Source organism: Schistocerca cancellata, chromosome 3, assembly GCF_023864275.1.
Source record: "Schistocerca cancellata isolate TAMUIC-IGC-003103 chromosome 3, iqSchCanc2.1, whole genome shotgun sequence".
Classification (NCBI taxonomy): Eukaryota; Metazoa; Arthropoda; class Insecta; order Orthoptera; family Acrididae; genus Schistocerca; species Schistocerca cancellata.
This window is the reverse complement of record NC_064628.1, coordinates 60554703-60573548: the sequence shown is the minus strand read 5'-3', so window position 1 is coordinate 60573548 and position 18846 is coordinate 60554703. Positions and strand designations below refer to the sequence as shown.

The 18846-nt window shown below is 44.3% G+C and overlaps 1 protein-coding gene across 1 annotated transcript in view; it reads left to right on the top strand.

Annotated features, from left to right (window-relative positions):
• Positions 1-6857: 6857 nt before the first annotated feature.
• Positions 6858-18846, top strand: part of LOC126176081 (uncharacterized) — a 126426-nt gene continuing 114437 nt past the window's right edge. Inside the window, exon 1 of the mRNA XM_049923217.1 lies at positions 6858-7108. The gene's annotated coding sequence lies outside the window, so the exon portion shown is untranslated. The remainder of the gene's footprint in view (positions 7109-18846) is intronic.

Sequence of the window (18846 nt, the reverse complement as noted above, 5' to 3'; positions counted from 1 at the left end):
GCCCGGAATCTCTCCCTCCGTCTCCGCCAAAACTTTCCTGGTGCACCCATCTCCCTCCTCACTCCCGGACGGGATTCAGTTCTCATCTCCTCCCCCAGCCCCATACTGACATCCTCTCCCACCTCCCCATCACCCGTTTTGGCCCCAATGCCCCCCTCACCCCTGCTCCTTCCCCATCTCCTACCCGCCAACCCCAAACCCCGCGTCACCCACCGACCCTCACCGCCGTGATCACTCGGCTCGGTCCGTCGATCACGGAGGAGGAGGTGTTGGCGGAGCTCAAGGCGCATCCCACGCTGGAGGTGCGGGCGGTCCGCCGCATTTTCAACTCGGCCGGCCCCACCCGCCTTATGCGGGTTTTCTCCGAGGACGCCCCCTCCATTGATCGTCTCCTGAAGGAGGGTGCCCTCCTCTTCAACCAGCGCTACAAGTTCGACCCCTCCCGTTCCCCTCCTCAATCCCTGCGCTGCCAGAGGTGTCTGCGCTATAACGCGCACCCCACAGCTGAGTGCCGCGAGGCCCCCACCTGCCCGCATTGTAGGCAAGTGCACTTCCTCAGGCAGTGCCCTAACCTCCAATCCCCTCCTTCCTGCAATACCTGCAATCTCCCCCATCCCACCTACTTCCAAAAGTGTAAAGCCCGACCCCCTCCGACCACTCCTGAACTCACCGTCCCTGTCCGTCCTCTGGACACCCCCCCCCCCCCCACCGCTGAGGACATCATCAGGTTCCTCACCATCGTCCTCCAAAATGTTCATCCCTTTCAGCGCCCCCACACCCTCCAGCAGATCTCCCTCGCCGCCAGTTCCATATTCCAACTCAAGATGTACGCCACCTACTCCAACAACCAGGCCCATTTCACCTTCTCCCGCCTTGATACCCTCGTCTAAATCCCTGTCATGGCGCGACAGCAACGTATCCTTTTCAACAATATCCGCTCTCTCTCCGCCAACAAGAACCTCTTCCTGCACACCCTTGCCACCCACAGCGTGGATGCCTTCCTCCTCAATGAAACCTTCCTCCAACCCCACCACTCCATCCACACCTCACCCTATCTCCTCCACCGCTCCGATAATCCCCTCCCAATTGCGCGTGGCGGAGTTGCCATTGGTCACCACCGCCAGATCCCCGTTAGGCTCCAACCTCTCCTTCCCGACCCCACCGAACACCTGATCCTTAATCTCTTCTTCCCCGGCCTTACCGTTACCTGCGCCACCATCTATGTCCGCCCTAACGCCCCTATTCCCTTCGACTTCCTCTCCCACATTGACCATACCTTCTCCTCCTACGTGATCGCCGCCGACCTCAACATCCATAGTCGTTCCGCCGCCCAGTTACGGCGGTGGCATCGGTTCCTCTCCTCCATTCAAGGCGACCTCATCCCCATCCCCCAGCACACCTGTCCCAAATCCAATTCCACTCCTGATGTTATCCTCTCCTCCCCCAACCTCCTTGGCCGCATAACGGTGGCTGTCCTGGAGCCTATTGGTAGCGGCCATCTCCCTGTCCTCCTCACCGTTTCAGACGGTCGTCGCCCCCGCCCCGACCCTCGTAATGACCCTCCCCCTTAGTATGTCCATGACTATTCCCGTGCCGACTGGAATGCCTACCGGGTTACCCTTTCCACCCAGGTCGATAGCCACCCTTTCAACTACCACCACCCTGACAATGTCACCCAAGCCGCCTCCTTTCTCCAGCAGACCTCGTCTGAGGCCGTGGAGGCCCACATCCCTACTGTCGCCATCCACCCCCACCGTCCTACCTTACCCCCACAGGCCGTCCTCCTCCTCCGTGAATCCTGTCGTCTCTACCGTGCCTTCCTCCGCACGCGTGACCCGGACACACTACGACGCCACCGACAACTCCAGCGACACATTCGTAATTTGCTCGCGGCTAAGAAACACCGGGACTGGCGACAGACATGCACCCGTTTAAATGCTACCCTACCAATCAACTCGCCCAAGTACTGGTCGGCCTTCCATCGCCTTACCGGAACTAAATCCTCCCCCTATTATCCTCTTCTCCACGATGATCACCCTTTCCCTGACACCCTTAGTAAGGCCAATCACTTTGCCTCCTACCTCTCCGATGTATTTTCCATCCCCGATGATCCCCAGTTCGATTACTCCCTCTTCCCGGATATCCGCGATCGGACTGACACCTCTGTCCCTCCCCTTGCTCCTGGTTTCCAGTACTTGGACCACATTGCACACATGGAACTCAATACCCCTATCACTACACAGGATCTCACTGATACACTCCGCACAAAACGCAACACCGCTCCTGGTCACGATCGTGTCACGTACCGTCACCTTCGTGAAGCTCCTGTCTCTTTCCTCTCCACCCTGGCCAGGCTCTACAATGTAATCCTGTCCACCGGTTACTACCCCGACCTGTGGAAAACCTCCCGTATCCTCATGTTCCTTAAACCTGGCAAACCACCGTCCGCCATCTCCTCCTACTGTCCCATCAGCCTTACCTCGGTCTTCAGCAAGGTCCTGGAATCTATCCTCACCCGACGCATCCACCAGCATCTCCGCCAGCACCGCCTCCTTCCCGTTATCCAGTGTGGCTTTCGGCCGTCCTTCTCTTCCGACGACCTTCTCCTTCACCTCACTCATCTCCTTTCCGAACAGCTTAATTCCCGTCGTTCCGCAATCTTCCTCTCCCTGGACCTCGAACGTGCATATGACCACGGCTGGCATTCCGGTCTCCTCTTCAAGCTCCAAACCTTCGCCCTTTCCATTAACTACGTCCGTCTGATCGGCTCCTTTCTCTCCCGCCGTCCTTCCTATGTCACCATCCATAACACCGATTCCTACACCTTTTCCCCTCAGCCGGTGTGCCCCAAGGTTCCGTCCTCTCCCCCCTTCTGTACCTTTTGTACACAGCAGACATGCCGCCGCCGTCAGCGTCCGTCCGCCTTCTCCAGTTTGCCGATGACACCGCCTTCCTTGCCCTTGCCCCTACCCTACAGCGCTCCCAACACCTTCTCCAATCCCATCTTGACCGGTTCACCGCTTGGTGCAACCAGTGGTTGCTCAAGGTCAATCCCTCCAAAACCCAGGCGATCATTGTAGGCAAAACCACCCCTTCCTTCCGCCTCCTTGATTTCTATCTCACTGTCTATGGCTGTCCTATCGCCCTCACTCCCACCCTTAAGTACCTTGGCGTCACCCTCGACTGTCGCCTCTCCTGGACTCCCCATCTCCGGACAATCCAAGCCAAGGCACGTCCCGCCTCCGTCTCCTCAAGCTCCTTTCCGGCCGTACGTGGGGTCTGGACCCCTCCACAATCCTCCACACCTATAAATCCCTCATCCCCCCTATCCTTTGTTACGCCCATGCAGCCTGGATCTCCGCCCCCCCCCCCCTCTACCTTTTATAAATCCCTCCAAATCCTTGAACGCCATGCTCTCCGCCTTGCCTATCGCATCCGTCTCCCCTCCCCCACGCGGATCCTGTATGATCTCATCACCTTCCCCCACCTCCTCCTTTTCCTTGAAAGGATACGGATCCTGTACACCTCCCGTAAACTTGATCCTCCTCACCCGCTCGTCTCCCCGATCCTCTCCCACCCCCGCCCGTTGCCGCGCCTGTATTCGCACGTCCCACCCGGTCTCCATCTCTCCCAAGGTGGCTTCCGCCAGATCCCCCTCCCTGATGATGCCCTCCTCCCCTCCATCTACCCCTCCTACCAACTTTGATCCTCCCGCCCTCCTCCTGTGCTTGCTCCTCTGGGCACCCTCCCTCCCTTTTCCCTCCCTCCTCCTTTTCTCCCCCCTCCTCCCCCGTGCTTCCCCTTCCCTGTCCCTCTCCTCCTGCCCCCGTCTCCTCGGCCATTGGCATCCTCTTTCTCCCCTCTCCCCCACCTCACCCCTGTTCCCCTCTTGGCAGGTCCCCGGACTCGCACACGCTAAGTGGACCTTCGCGTGCCGGAGATCACCGCCATCAGTGTTTCGTGTGTGCCGTCGTGTTTAGTGCTTAGTGTTCACTGTCACACTCCATCGTTCACCAGAGCCATCGTCATCTTCAGTGTTTGTGTGTCATCTCATCAGTTAGCAGTGTGGATTATCGACGAGTGTGAACGGCTCCGTGTTTGTCTCTATGTGTCTCCTGTTTTATTGCCCACCGTTCTGTCACTTATGTGTCTTCTCACTGTTTTTGCTCCTTGTATATTCTATGGCTGAAGAGCAGCGTAGTGTGCTGCTGACAGCCTGCCTGTTGTACAGGTTTAAAATAACAATAAAGTAAAAAAAAAAAAACAGTGTACCAAACATCTTCAGAGTTTCTTCTGCTCTGTTCCAATGTCTGGCATTTGACTGAAGGCTTTCCTATGTTGAATTTATGTTTTTTGAAACTTTTTTGATCTTCTGTCTTTCGCTGCTGCACCTGTCTGTTGTTTAACTGGTGTACTGTGAATAACAGTCTGTTAAGGGCAGTCGATTTTTTGTTTCTTTCTACCTGTTTCTGTTTTCCTTGCACCAGTCTCAGAATATGGCCAGAATTGCTCAAGATGTTTAACTTCTGTTTGCTGATATTATCTGACGTCCAATATTCTCTGCATTGTCATTTGAAGGTTTGCTAGCACCTTCTTCCTGTGAATCACTGGCTGTTTCTCGCTAACTTGGTAGTTGTGTGTCCATTGCATTTGATAGCAAAAAAATCTAGTAAGTATGTCTGAATTGAAAGGCTCAATATCACTGACATTAAAGTCTTTCAAGATGTTGAAGACAGTTAAAAAGCCAAAGGATATGCTCCCCCTATGAGGCTGCAGCGATTTTGGGGGCACTTGCTCATGTTCTTGTGAAGTTACTCATTATATTCATTTAATAGCAAATTTCTGTTGTTAACTGAACCAGTCCACCTAACCCCAGTTTTTATTGGTCCACTTCACTTAATCGAAAATCTTCCAAATAGTGAGGATATGACTCTATGCACGGCTTGTATGTCATAAAGTAATAACCATTGAATTTGACTCAAAGAAACAAAATTTGTCCTATTGGTAATTAAAATATTAGGAGAATTACTTAGATGAGAGAAAAAATTACTTTTACCTCTGGATTTCACATTTTTAAGCAAATCTGCAAAATTAGCTAACGTACACTGATAAGCCAAAACATTATGACCACTGCGCACTGCGTCATTGGACTGCATCTGGTGGCGTTGAGGGCAGGAGACATGGTGGCAAATGTAAGTAAATGGAACATACACAGAAGGAAGATCACCCTAGCGAAGATATGGGTTGCAAATGGGAAATGCATTGAGATAAGCGACTTTGACAAAGGCTAGATTATTATTACTCAGAGCCTGTGACAAGTATCTCAAAAACTGGGAAGCTGGTCGAATTTTCATCTGCTGGTCACATGCTACTGTTATGAGTACCTATGGAAACAGATAGAAGGACAATGAAACTGCCACTATGCCTTAAATGGTCCGACGTCTATAACTCTTCGCAGAACGTGGGGTTGAGGGTCTTGTCTGCTCGGTAAAGTAGGATAGATGGTGATCTGTGGCGTCTCTGCCGAAAGAGCATAATGCTGGTGCACACAAAAGTGTTCTGGAGCACACTGTTCACCGTTCATTGTTGAACACAGATTTCCGCAGCAGACCGGCCCTACATGTTTACATTTTGACTCAACGACATCGTCAATTACGATTGCAATGGGCAAGGGACCATCGGTATTCGACTGTCGATCAATGGACCTTGTTGGCTCTTTGGATGAATCACGTTTTTCTTCACTATGTCAGTGGTCATCTCTGGAAAAGCTGTCACTGAGGTGAATGGGGGCTCGTAACTTACAGCTCGCCACAGACGCCTGCTGGTAGAAACAATATTATGTTATGGGAGACATTCTCCTAACCTTGTATGGGACCTATGGTAGTAACCGAAGACACGCGACAGCTGCAAACCACCTGCATCACTTCTTGCTTGATGTCTTCCCCGACGCCGATGTTTTCTTTCAGCAGTATAATTATCCATGTCTCGGAGCCAGAACTATGCTACAGTGGTTTGAGGACCTTTATAGTAAACTCACGTGGATGTCTGGGTGACCAAATTCACCGGATGTAAATCCTATGGAACCCACTTGAATCGGTAATGGACGTCATCACCACGTACGCGAATCAGTGCTCTTTATTTGCGCGAATTACATGACCTATAAGTAGACATCTAATGCCACATATTCCAAAAATCTACCAGAGAAATGTCTGATCCCTGATACGCAGAACCAGTAACCCGTTTCGTTCCAAAGAAGGACTAACAAGCTAATAAGGAGGGTGTTCACAATGTTTTGGCTTGTCAGTGTACAGCTGTCATATACCTTCAGATAACACCGCTAACTAACAACTTTATGATAAAAAAATTATTTTCCCTCTTTAATCGTTAATTAATGTGATGGGCCGATTAACCTCGAGGTTCAGTTAACACCAACCTCTCCTATATATGTCTGTCACATTATTATTTAATTTCACTTTTGTATCAGAACGTAAAACCAGTAAATCTTGAAAGTGTACTTTATGTAGAAACAAAGCAGCTGTTTAATAGGTGGATATAATCTAACACCAAATAAATAAATATATATTTCCTAAGTGGTGAATTCTTCCGTCTCATGTTGTCAATAATTATACCGCTTTACCTATAAGCAAAACAGAGTCCACTTTTTGAAGTATTAGATTCGACGCCAGTCGATAATCATACAATGTATATTTCTATTCTGTGCGAAATATTTGGATGAATCATGTATGAAGTTCTGCGTTGACCCACAGCCACCTTTAGAAATAGAGGGGACCGTGGTTGACATTCCACTGTATTCGTAGCTATCTTTGGCTTTTATTCATTTGTTTAATTGTGCCTTGTCGTGACATTGTGTTTGTAAACAGGATGAATGAGGATGCGCTGGACAGAACAGTGGAAAAAGTCGATTTTGTTCGTTTGTATTCCTGATATGCCGGAATATGCATAGAATCGTTTGATTTTAGTAATGTGAAACGCAACAAAATCAAAAACGTTTTATTTAGCGGACCCGTGTTCTTGTGTGAACTCTATTGAATTTACAGGTTTTGAAACCGACCAACGACGCCAGTAAGCCGTCGTAAGTTTGATAACCGTAAGTTGGTACGATAAGCAACTGTCAGTATTGAAAATTTAAATCCTTCTTTCTTTCATGTTATTCTTCTTATTTGGTATCAAAGTTTCCATATAAAAATCTATTGGCATGATTTATGTAAGTAATGAGAACACTATGGGTATGCACACAGAAATTTAAACTATTCATTATTTTAAGAGAACTCGCGTTCCTACCTTGTAATACCTAACATAAGTGTCATGCCATCCCAGCCTTTGATTGAGCTTAATGCTTCGTATTCTTGAGGGGAATATTTTGTTTTTACAGCTAAACGGATTATTAGTTACAAGCATTCCATGACGCTTGTGATACACAGTTTTTAGGAAAGCATTGGAATAGAAGGAATAGGGAAAAAAACAAATATAGTGGCGGGATAACTGACTATATAGCCATTTGAGACAGTTTCAGGGCAAATAAAAGAAACAATGTAAGATTTTTAGTACCAGTGTGTATGCATCCATGTGTGCATAGAGATGAAAGCTGCAGTACCAATACATTTATAGTGCTGATGTTAGAAGTACAAATATACAGACCTCAGCAGTTTGGTCTCGTAGGAACTTACCACAGATTTCCAAAGCAAGGGGCCTTCACACCATTTTCTGTATGTTAAATTTGTACACTAGTTTGTGGCATATTAATGTAGTTTCAGCTGATGTGCCTTCACACCACTTAGTTGTTTATGTATAAGTCCAATACAGTTCGCACATTTCATATCTCCTGTGTTTTCTTTTATTCATGTCAGTAGCGTAGCTGTCATATTGAGCTCACTTTGATATTTGTTCTAGTCATAATATTTGAGATAGCTACATACACTATGTACACAGTCATGATGTAAATTTATTATAGTTTCCATAATATATAAACACTTTGATTGTGTCATATGTTGCTGTGGGAAGGACTGCAGCACTCAGTCAGTATTTATGTTATCAAATTTATTTTATCATTATTAATCTATTTTGGATGTTTCCATATTCATCTACTATAAGTGCGCACTTGGGTTGTTCACTAGGCCCAAACAGTTTTTGTATTTGTTCACAATGCTCCCATTTTCTTACTTCTTGCGTCATAGTAACTAACAAAATACGAGCACAGTGCAAATCACAGTGTATGGACAGTTGATCTGTGAACAGTATGAAGAGACTCTAAATTGGTAATAGAGAATGAAATTTTCAAGATAAACAGTTATTGATTGATGAATACTCTTCTACAGTACTACAGTAAATCATGTAAATTGTCAGCTATATCTTGTTTATCACTTTCATAACTTATCTTAAATGTAGTATAAGACTTTATTTGAATGTTTTGTTTCTTGTGTAGTGGATTTGTTTACGTGTCAGAAAAAAAAAAGAAAGGTAGCTACTGTGTGTGTGTGTGTGTGTGTGTGTGTGTGTGTGTGTGTGTGTGTTTGCGATGAGAGTGAATGTGAGAACGTAAGTAAAAATCTTTTCTATACTTTGCACTATACACTGAAATCTGTGTAAGGATAGTATTATGCCGTGAGTAAATTTATCTTCTTGTTTATTGTCCTATATTGTGTTAATGTTGGTGTATACAATGTTATTTTGAATTACCCGTGTCAGAGAGGTTGTTCCCTTCATGTTTTCCCAGAACACTTGCGACAGTCCTTGCATGTTATTGAAAAAGGTGAAGATTTTTCATTAATTTGTTTATAAATATGCTAGATACATGAAAACTTAGATTGGCACCTATTGTAGTGTGTAATCGATGTTCTGAATAACTGTGTGTTACCATTTTGAGAAATAGATGAACATGTTACATTGCTAGATGGAATATTTATACACAAAGTTTATATGACTTCTGACTTATCTGTCCTTTTTCTTAATTTAGAAGACTTTCTTTCACTGCTGATAAAACAAAGTTAATGGTACAATCAGAAATGCTTATGAGTATTAGTTACCGTGTATTAATTGTCAAGAGTGGTGTATGAGGTGTGTTATCCAAGACACAATCATACTTGTACTAATGTAATATTGTGAAAACATGGCAAAATAGAACGTGTGGTGGAAAAAGCATACACACTATGTATAGCTTTTGGCAGATGCATATGAAGCCACTAATCCTTAATACCAAATGCAGAGCTCTTCTCTTATTATGTTGTCAGTATTTCGATTATTAGGCCTAAAAGAATTATTTTATTTCTTTTTTTCCCCTTACAGTCACGTATTATGCTTTAAAGTGAAATTTAATCCTTGTAGATATTTTTATGCAGAATTAGAAAATTAATTTGTTAAATTAGTGCCGTTTGTGATTTTATTTTGATTAATATTCTTACTTGAGTAATTTTGTATACAACTTTTACAAACTGATGGAAGTTTTTCTATTTATTTGATGCATTTTACTTCTAATGAGCTTGTTTGTTTTGTCATACTTGAAAATTGTAGAAGGCAACATGAAAATTTTATGGAAGCACTGGCTTCCAAAAATTGCAGCTGAAATTTAGTCAAAAGAGTAGTTCAGAACAAATATGTTTTACAAATGGTCAGATGCAAACAATAAGGAAATGCTTGTGGTGGCACAAATTATTTTTAGCTTCTTTTTTTGTTTAGGTATTTCATAGTTTGATGGTATTTTTCATTATTTTTGAAGCACCCGACAGTTCTATCGCTATATGCATGACTTAATGAGTTGTTGATGTGTGTTACTAGTATCAAAAATTGTTTTTATTCTGTCCTTCATATTTGCTGATGTATTATTTTGCAGTTTTCTGCCAAGTCAGTTGTTTCACTTTCATATCGGCTCTTTAACTTTAACAATGCATGGGAGATCAGTTTCTGTACAATGTTGGAATGTTGGTTTCGATCTGTGAAGGCTTCAGTCAGACACTTGGTATATTTGCAGAGGGACTTCTCATCACTACTGATATGATGACCATGGGTGGCTATGCTATATGGAAGGGAATTCTTGGCGTGGAATGGGTGGCAGATGTTGAAGTGGAAATATTGATGGTGGTATGTAGGTTTGATGTGGATGAAAGGTCTGATGTCGCCGTCCTTGAGGTGGAGGTAAACATCAAGGAAGGTGGATTGCTGAGTTGCGAAGAACAAGGTGAAGCGAATGGGGGAGAAATTGTTGAGGTTATGGAGGACTATGGATAGGGTGTCCTTACCCTTGGTCCAAATCATGAAGACATCACCAGTGAATCTGAATCAGGTCATGGCTTTGGGATTCTGGATGGTTAGGAGTGATTCATATAGATGGCCCAGGAATAGGTTGGCGTACGATGGCACCATGCGGGTGCCCATTGCTGTACCACTGATTTGTTTGTAGGCGATGTCTTTAAATGAGAAAAAATTGTGGGTGAGGATATAGTTGGTATGTTGACCATGAAGGTGGTTGTAGGTTTGGAATTAGTCAGGCATTGGGAAAAGTAATATTCCATGGAAGCCAGGCCACAGACATTTTGGATGTTAGTGTAGTGTAGAGGGAGGTTCATTAACGGTGATGAGCAGGGTGCTGTGGCTAAAGGAACAGGAACTGGGGAGATTTGGTGGAAAATATGGTTGACTTTTTTTTGTACAGGCAGGTAGGTTACATGTGATAGGCTGAAGGTCTTGGTCCACAAGAGCAGATATTCTCAAAGTGGGAGCACAGTAACTGGTCACAATGAGGCATCCTGGGAGGTTGGAGAGAGAGAGAGAGAGAGAGAGAGAGACTCACCGGACAGGCCAGCTGATTTGAGGAAGGACTGGAGATCTTGGAGTTCTGGAATGTGGTCATTGTGGCAGGGTTTGTAGGTGGACGAATCTGAAAATGGGTGGAGTCCTTCTGCCAGGTAGCCTCTGCAGTTCAAACTACAGTGTGGAGTCTTTGTTGGTGAACAGGATTATAAAGTTGGGATCAGTTTTTACGTGGTGGATTTCAGTCCTTTCTGCAGATGTAATGTGAGTTTCTGTGTTGAGGGATTTGGGAAACGATGGTAAGGCAAGATTCGGGGTTAAGTAATGCTGGAAAGCTAATGGGCTGATTTAAGGGCAGTGGGGGTGGATCACAGTTGGATGGAGGAGTGAATTGAGCCAGACGGGGTTTGATATTAGTTTTGGATTGAGTCTAATTGAGAGGGTTGGTGGTGAAAAGGGGGAGAAGAGAAGCTGTTTAACAAGTCCAGCATGACTGAATTAGGGAGTGGGGCAAAAGGTAAGGCCTTTGTAAAGGACTGATACTTCTGTGCATGTGAGGCCTTTGGAGGAAAGATCCCAGCCTGGGTTTTGAGTTTGTTTAGGTTCTGGATTCTATGAGGTGCTGAGAGTGAGTTTCTGAGGGTGTAGTAAATGAAGTAGGTCTGCGAGGCGGGGTTTGTTGGCTGTGAGGGATGCAGGAGAGGTTGGAGCCTCTCATAAAAGTGTTGTAGTCTGTGGTGGGAGCAGGAATGAACAATGCGGAGAGTCTTTTGAGGTGGCATTGTGCATGCTGCTCCAGTTACTTTAAGGAATTTAATGTGAGAGATTGAATGCAGAAATTTGGACTTGCAATGCAGGAGAGTTTTACAGGTGGAGCTGCTGCAAGAGGTATGGGTCTGTTTTACATGGGTTTGCTGGACTGGGTTGGTGAGTGCTATGCACTTAATGAATTTGATCAGGTAGAGGTCAGGAGAAGGAGGGTTTGCAGCCAGAGGTGGGTAATTTGCTGGTCACACAATTGTGGGGATTCTGTGAGCTAGGCAACAACACAGGAACATTATGTAGGACTTGGTTATGGCTAGGAATAGGGAAATTTCTGTTTTGGTATAGCTGGAAGGAAAAAGGAACCATAGTGGAGGTAAAAACATGTAAAACACACGGAAAAAAACTCACAAAAAGGATGGCATGAGTGAAATACATGGAAAAAATGGAACCTGGGGGATAGGCTCAATTATGAAGGGCGGAAAAAAACAAAAATCAAAGTGAAAACACAATGAGACCGAAGTGAAAAATAATTTAAAAGACAGTAATGGTGGAATGCAGGTTGGAGTGTAGATATGTGTGTAAATGGGTAAGGTGAGGTTATTATATGTGTGCTGTAATAAGAGAGAGAGGGGGGACGGGGGGTTGGTAAAAACGGGGTTCAACAAGTTCTTGTGGCACAGGAAGGTGTGGAAAAAAACATGCAAAAATAAGTGAGAGTGAGGGAAGAAGTGTGATCAGTTTGAAGTTTTAGGAATAATTATATTGGTGGGAAGAATGTGGGACACGAAATGTCACACCAACAATCCATGCAGTCGTGTAGCCATGTATTGTATGCGGACGAGAGCATTGATACATTGTGGCTCATAAGACAGCATGTGTGCAGTTTGCAAGGCAACAGTTAAAAACACACAAGATAAAGAAAAGGATGGACACTGAGTAAAGTTATATGATGGAGAAAACTAACAAATGCAAACAGTGCTCGGTTGTGGGATGGAAGAAAAGCAATTAGGAAAAATCAATCAATGGGAAGTCCAGGATGGAATTACAACAATATTATGAAAATGTTAGATAACTGCTCACCATATAAAGAAGACATTGGGTCGCAGACTGGCATGTTGAAAGGCTGCTGTAAATTAAAGCTTGCAGCCAAATGCCTTATTCCAGAATAGTAAATGCGCACACATAATCACTGGCTCTGGCCACTATGTCTGAACTGCTGACAGCAGCTGCAAGTGATGGGAGCAACAATCTGGTGTGGGTGAGGGGGGGGGGGGGGGGAGTGGCAGGGGGGAGGGATTTTAGGGTAGGGGTGGGAGAAGGTGTAAAGTTGCCTGTGTGAGTATGTAGGAATGTGGTGAGGACAGGGTAGAGTTGTTAGGTGCAGTTGGAAAGACTGTGAGGAGGGTGTGGGGGAAAGCAGAAAAGAGAAGGGGAAAAGACTACTGGGTGCTTGTGACTCAGTACCGCCCAGGACTGGAACAACGGAATCACATTCTCCACCAGGGTTTTGCTACCATGAGATGAGAAACCTTCTACTCAGTATCCTTCCCACCACTCCCAAGTGGTATCCTCCTCCACCCCCCCCCCCCCCCCCCAACCCCTCACCTCAGAATCTACGCAAAACCTGGTCCCTCTTTACTCCACTCGTGCTGTCAAATCCTTGCCTCTTGGCTCATAGCTCATATTCCTGCATTAGACCTAGATGCGAGACCTGTCCCATATGTCTCCCTACCACCACCTTCTCTAGTCCAGTCACAGGTATCTCCTATCCCATCAAAGGCAAGGCATCCATGTGAAGCAGCCATGTGATTTCCTAACGAAGCTGCAACCACTGCGCTGCATTCTACGTGTGCATGACAAACATAAGGTTGTCTATCTGCACGAATGTCCATTGACAATCTGTGGTCAAGAGACAGCTGGACCACTCTGTTGCTGAACATACTGTCCAACACACTGTGCTTCACTTCAGTGACAGCTTCACAGCCTGCGCCATCTGGATCCTTCCTATCCCCACCAGCTTTTCTAAATTGCACAGGTTGGAATTCTCCCTGCAATATAACGTCTGTTTCTTTAACCCATGTGGCCTCAATCTTTGCTGGTCCTGTTGTCCACCTACTCTCTTCCCTGCTCTCACTTCTTCACTACATGTCCTTCAGTTCTGCCAATGCACCCGCTAGTGTTTTCCACTTTCTCCACCGAGTGAGGTGGTGCAGTGGTTAGACACTGGACTCGCATTCGGGAGGACGACGGTTCAATCCTGCGTCCGGCCATCCTGATTTAGGTTTTCCGTGATTTCCCTAAATCATTCCAGGCAAATGCCGGGATGGTTCCTTTCAAAGGGCACGGCCGACTTCCTTCCCCGTACTTCCCTAATCCGATGAGACCAATGACCTCACTGTCTGGTCTCCTTCCCCAAACAACCCAACCCACTTTCTCCACTTCTCTGCCCCCCCCCCCCCCTTCCCTGTGCCTGCTCTTAGCAGCCCTATCCTGCCCCCACACAGTCCCTGCATGCTCACACAAGCAGCACTATGTCTTCCCTCACCCATACTCTCCTATCCCTCCCATTCCCTGTCCTATGCCTTGTCCTTATACCCACCACCTTCACCAGATTGCTGCTCCTGTCAGTTGCAGCTACTAGCCACAGTGGCCGTATGTGTGCAAGTTTTGTGAATGTGTGTGAACGCTGAAATTCATAGCAGTCTTTTCTTTGTGCCTGTCTATATAGTGAGTAGCAATCTACTCTTTTTATAATATTGTGGTTAGACCTTAATGCATGATTCTAATTGGATCAATTCTACAGGCCTAAAAGTAACTATTTTAGTTCTCCAACCTTGAGGCTGTTTGCAAACAAAGCTGCTGTTTATTAGAAGGTGACAGTATCAAACAACTGTTGAAAAATGCTTTTAAGACCTGCTGAGGTATGGTGCAAGGACTGCTAATGGACCATGAATGTAAATAAATGTAACATATTGGATGTAAATAGGTAGTGGGATCCACAACTTTTCGATTGCGCTATTGACAATAAAACAGTGGAAACCAGAAGAACCTGTTAGTAATTGTCCTAAGCAACCTAAAGTGGAATGACTGCATGAAAGCTGTACGAGAAGCAAGTACTAGACTGGGATTCAGTTGGAGTTCTTAAGGAAATGTAATTCAACCATGAAAGAAGTCTTACAAAATACTCATTTTAAAATTTCTTAAGTGTTGTTCATCAGTCTGTGACCCTTACCACATAGAATTAATGCAAGAGATTAAGAAAGCCAAACAGAAAGTTACGTTTTTTTCTCCAGGGTAATTTAGTAAGCATTATGGAGATGCTAATCAAACTCAATTTGCAGACACTAAAGGTAAAGTGTTGTTCATGATGGAGAAGTTTACCGTTAAAACCTGAGACTGTACATTCCAAGAAGAGTCAGGTAACATATTACTTTCTCTGCCATATGTCTCATTAAATGATCACAATAATCAAATCAGGCAAATTGGAGCTCATTTGGAGGCTTTACCTGTAGTCATTCTTCCCACACATCATACATAAATCGGACAGGAAATGGGTAAAATGATAGTCTTGCCATAAGTACCCTTCCAATGAGGAAGCTTGTGGAGTAAGATGTAGGCACAAAAATACTGTGTGTGATTGACAACTAAGATCTTCCATAGGGATGGTTAGGGATGGTCACATATTTTGCAATTTTCTCAGTTACTATCCAGAATGTTTAGCCTTACTCTTGGTAATCTATGCAAATAATGAAAATCAGTTTCAGTTGATAGAAGTGCATTTCAGAAAGAGTTGTGTTAAAACGTAATTTGCCTCTACAAGAGTAGTTTTCTTTGCTATCTATGTGGGGCCTGGTCTGGCAAGGACTGAGGCCAAAATAATTTGTGGGAGTGTGGTTGTGTTGTGAGAATACCCATTCACTTTATTCAGAGAACCTGGATCCGTAAGACATATGTTGTGAATATTTATTGAAGTCAAGCAAATTGTGCTCAGCAATGTGTTTTGACTTTGGACAGTCAACTCTCCTTTAACTCCAGTTGGGAGACGATCATTCATTCGGGTGGACACACAGTTGACCATCATGTGCGCACAATCGGCTCTACAGGCACGAGTGCTTTCACAGGTGGCCATGCCTGTGACATTATTATCCGAAAGTTAAGTGACAAATTCAGTATTACTTATATACCTAATGTTCTTCTCACTGCCTCAACTATAAGGTGAAAGATTGTTTAATTTCTTCGGTTATTTGTAGTCAAGAAATGTGATAGTTTTGAAACTGTTTAACAGAACATATATTTATTAAGTGTCCATTGTTGAATCCAATATTTTCCTTTTGTTAAAAGAAGAAAGACAACTTGTGACTGTATGAGGGCAGTTTAAAAAGTAACAGGAAAGTGTCAGTATTGAATGCAATTAACACATCAAGCATTTGAAGCTCCTGGGATGTGAAGATACATGCTTTGAGAAAGTTCCGGCATATGCTGGTAGATGATATGACAAACTGAATAGGAAAAGTAGCTGTAACAAAATGGCCATATACCTAGCCCACCGTAGAAGAACAGTGAGCAGTAATATGGTTTTTTTTGGTTGGAGGGTGTAAAATCTTAGCAGATCCATAGAAGGATGTTGGAAAGGTATGGAAGTAGTTGCATTAGTGACAGAAGTGTGTGTGAATGGGTAGATGCCTTTAAAAGTGGACATACATCTGTCACAGATGAGCAACAATTTGGTCATCCCAGCATGGCCATTATTGACAAAAATGTAGGACGTGCTGACACCGTTAGTTGTGAGAACTGGTGTATTTCTGTAGTAGCTTCAGCCAGGCAAATGAGTGTCAGTGTCACATCCACTCATTCCATTATTAGTGAGGTTCTTAAGTACAGTTTTTTGTGCACACGATGGGTGGCTAGGATGCTCATTGGTGAACACTAGATGATGTGTGTTCAGGCTTCCACATCATTCGTTGCACTATATAATGTTGAAGGGCACGACTTCCTGACATGTATCATCAGAGGAGATTAAACATGAGTGCATCACCGTGAACTGGAAAGCAAAAGACAGTCTTGGTGACATACATCTTCTACAGCCGTCAGGAAGGTCCTTTTCACCCTCTTCTGGGATATGGCTGGGCTGATTCTCTAGCACTCTCATCAAAGGGGTGAAAAGTGCACAGTGCCCAGTATAGTGCCATGTTGGAGAATGAGAGAAAGCCACCATTATGGAGCCATCACAGAGGACATTGTATAGACACGTTCTTACCGTTCATGACAATGTGCGCCCACTCACCGCCACTGCAACTCTTGCCGTCATTCGGAGATTGATATTTCATGTCATACTGCATCACCGTCAGCCCTGATCTTGCTTCTTCAGATTACCACACATTTGGATGCCTGAAGGCCACCATCAGAGGACAGTGATTTGAAAGTGATGACGAGGTTAAAGAAGTGGTGAACTCTTGGTTGCAGGCACAACCAAAAACTTTTTATTTGAACTAAATAGAAAATTTGGTGCAACGGTATGAGAAGTGTATTGAAAAGGAGGGTAATTATGTTGAAAAATGACATCTTGAATGAGATTTTCACTCTGCAGCGGAGTGTGCGCTGATATGAAACTTCCTGACAGATTAAAACTATGTGCCAGGCTGAGACTCGAACTCGGGACCTTGCCTTTCGCGGGCAAATGCTCTACCGACTGAGCTACCCAAGCACGACTCACGCCCCGTCCCCACAGCTTTTACTTCTGCCAGTACCTTGTCTCCTACCTTCCAAACTTTACAGAAGCTCTCCTGCGAGCCTTGCAGAACTAGCACTCCTGAAAGAAAGGATTATGTGGAGACATGGCTTAGCCACAGCCTGGGGGATGTTTCCAGAATGAGATTTTCACTCTGCAGCAGAGTGGGCGCTGATATGAAACTTCCTGAAAGGCAAGGTCCCAAGTTAGAGTCTCGGCCTGGCACACAGTTTTAATCTGTCAGGAAGTTTCAAATGACATCTTGTTTGTACCTGTAGGTGAAATATGTGCTTTGCAGGAAATATATTGCTGTTATTTTTTGAATCACCCTCTTAATACTAAGAGCAAACATAACCTCTAAAAATCTTCAAAGGTTTATCATTAGCATGGAAAGGGGATGTATATATGTGTGTGTGTGTGTGTGTGTGTGTGTGTGTGTGTGTGTGTGTGTGTATTCAATATCCTATCAGAGCATATTTAGAGTCTCTTATTTCATATATAGAGGTTAAGAGTGAATTGAAGAATGTTCAGTTATGAAACAATTATTTCATAAATTTACAGTAAAGTCACAGTCCTTAAAACATTTCATGTAACAAGGATAAATTTAAGTAAAACAGCACCTATGTCACTGAAAAGCATCTTCACATGGACTCGCAAATTTAAAGATGGTAGATTGTTGTATCAGCAATTGAAAATTGTAATACTATACTATTTTTTAAAATTTAGCAGGTCTGTTCTGTCGTACTTAAATAAAATGCACGCAGTTTACTTCCATTCATGTCTCAGAGCCCTCTCATGATGCGATCCATGGGATATGCCACATACAACGTAAAAAAGAGTGTCTCTGTATTTGGTCAACATCTTCAACAATCTCTCACCTGATATCAAGCAAGAAAGTAGGAATACTAATAAATGCAATTCAAAATATTAACCACCACTACCACCGCCATTGACGCTGCTGCTGCTGCTACTCCTCCTCCTCCTCCTCCTCCTACTACTACTACTACTACTACTACTACTACTACAAGTTCTTAGAGAGTATAGATTCAAGAATTTAAAGCATAATAAAGAAGCAGTGTTCATTGTAAAGAGGCCTAATGCATGTTTCTAAAGCGTGTGTGACTGCTGTTCTATGATAAATATCCAGTTGACCAACGTAAATTTTACGGGGAATGAAAACCTGTGGAACAATGTTCACTCAGACTTGTGTTTATCCTACACTGGAAGCTATCAATCAGTTTCAACTGTAATACATATAAAAAACTGATTGTGTTCTTTGGCACTGCTGATGTTCATGAATTCCTTACCAGTTTGGTTAGAAAAGTAATTAGATTTCAGGTAGACATTATTATAAATTTCATTCAGAAGTGGGTCCAGATGCTCCATTATATTGAATTTTGTTGCTTTTAAGATAGTTAAATAATAAACCTCAGCAGGCTCTTTTTGATTGTGAACTAACTTTTTGTCTCTGGCTTTGCCACTGTGGACATGTGTCACATATATTGCACACCTGTGTGTCTGAATCTCTGCTGTTTTACACCATACTGCTCCAGAGAGGATGTTACATTTTTCTGTGGTATTCAGCTGTG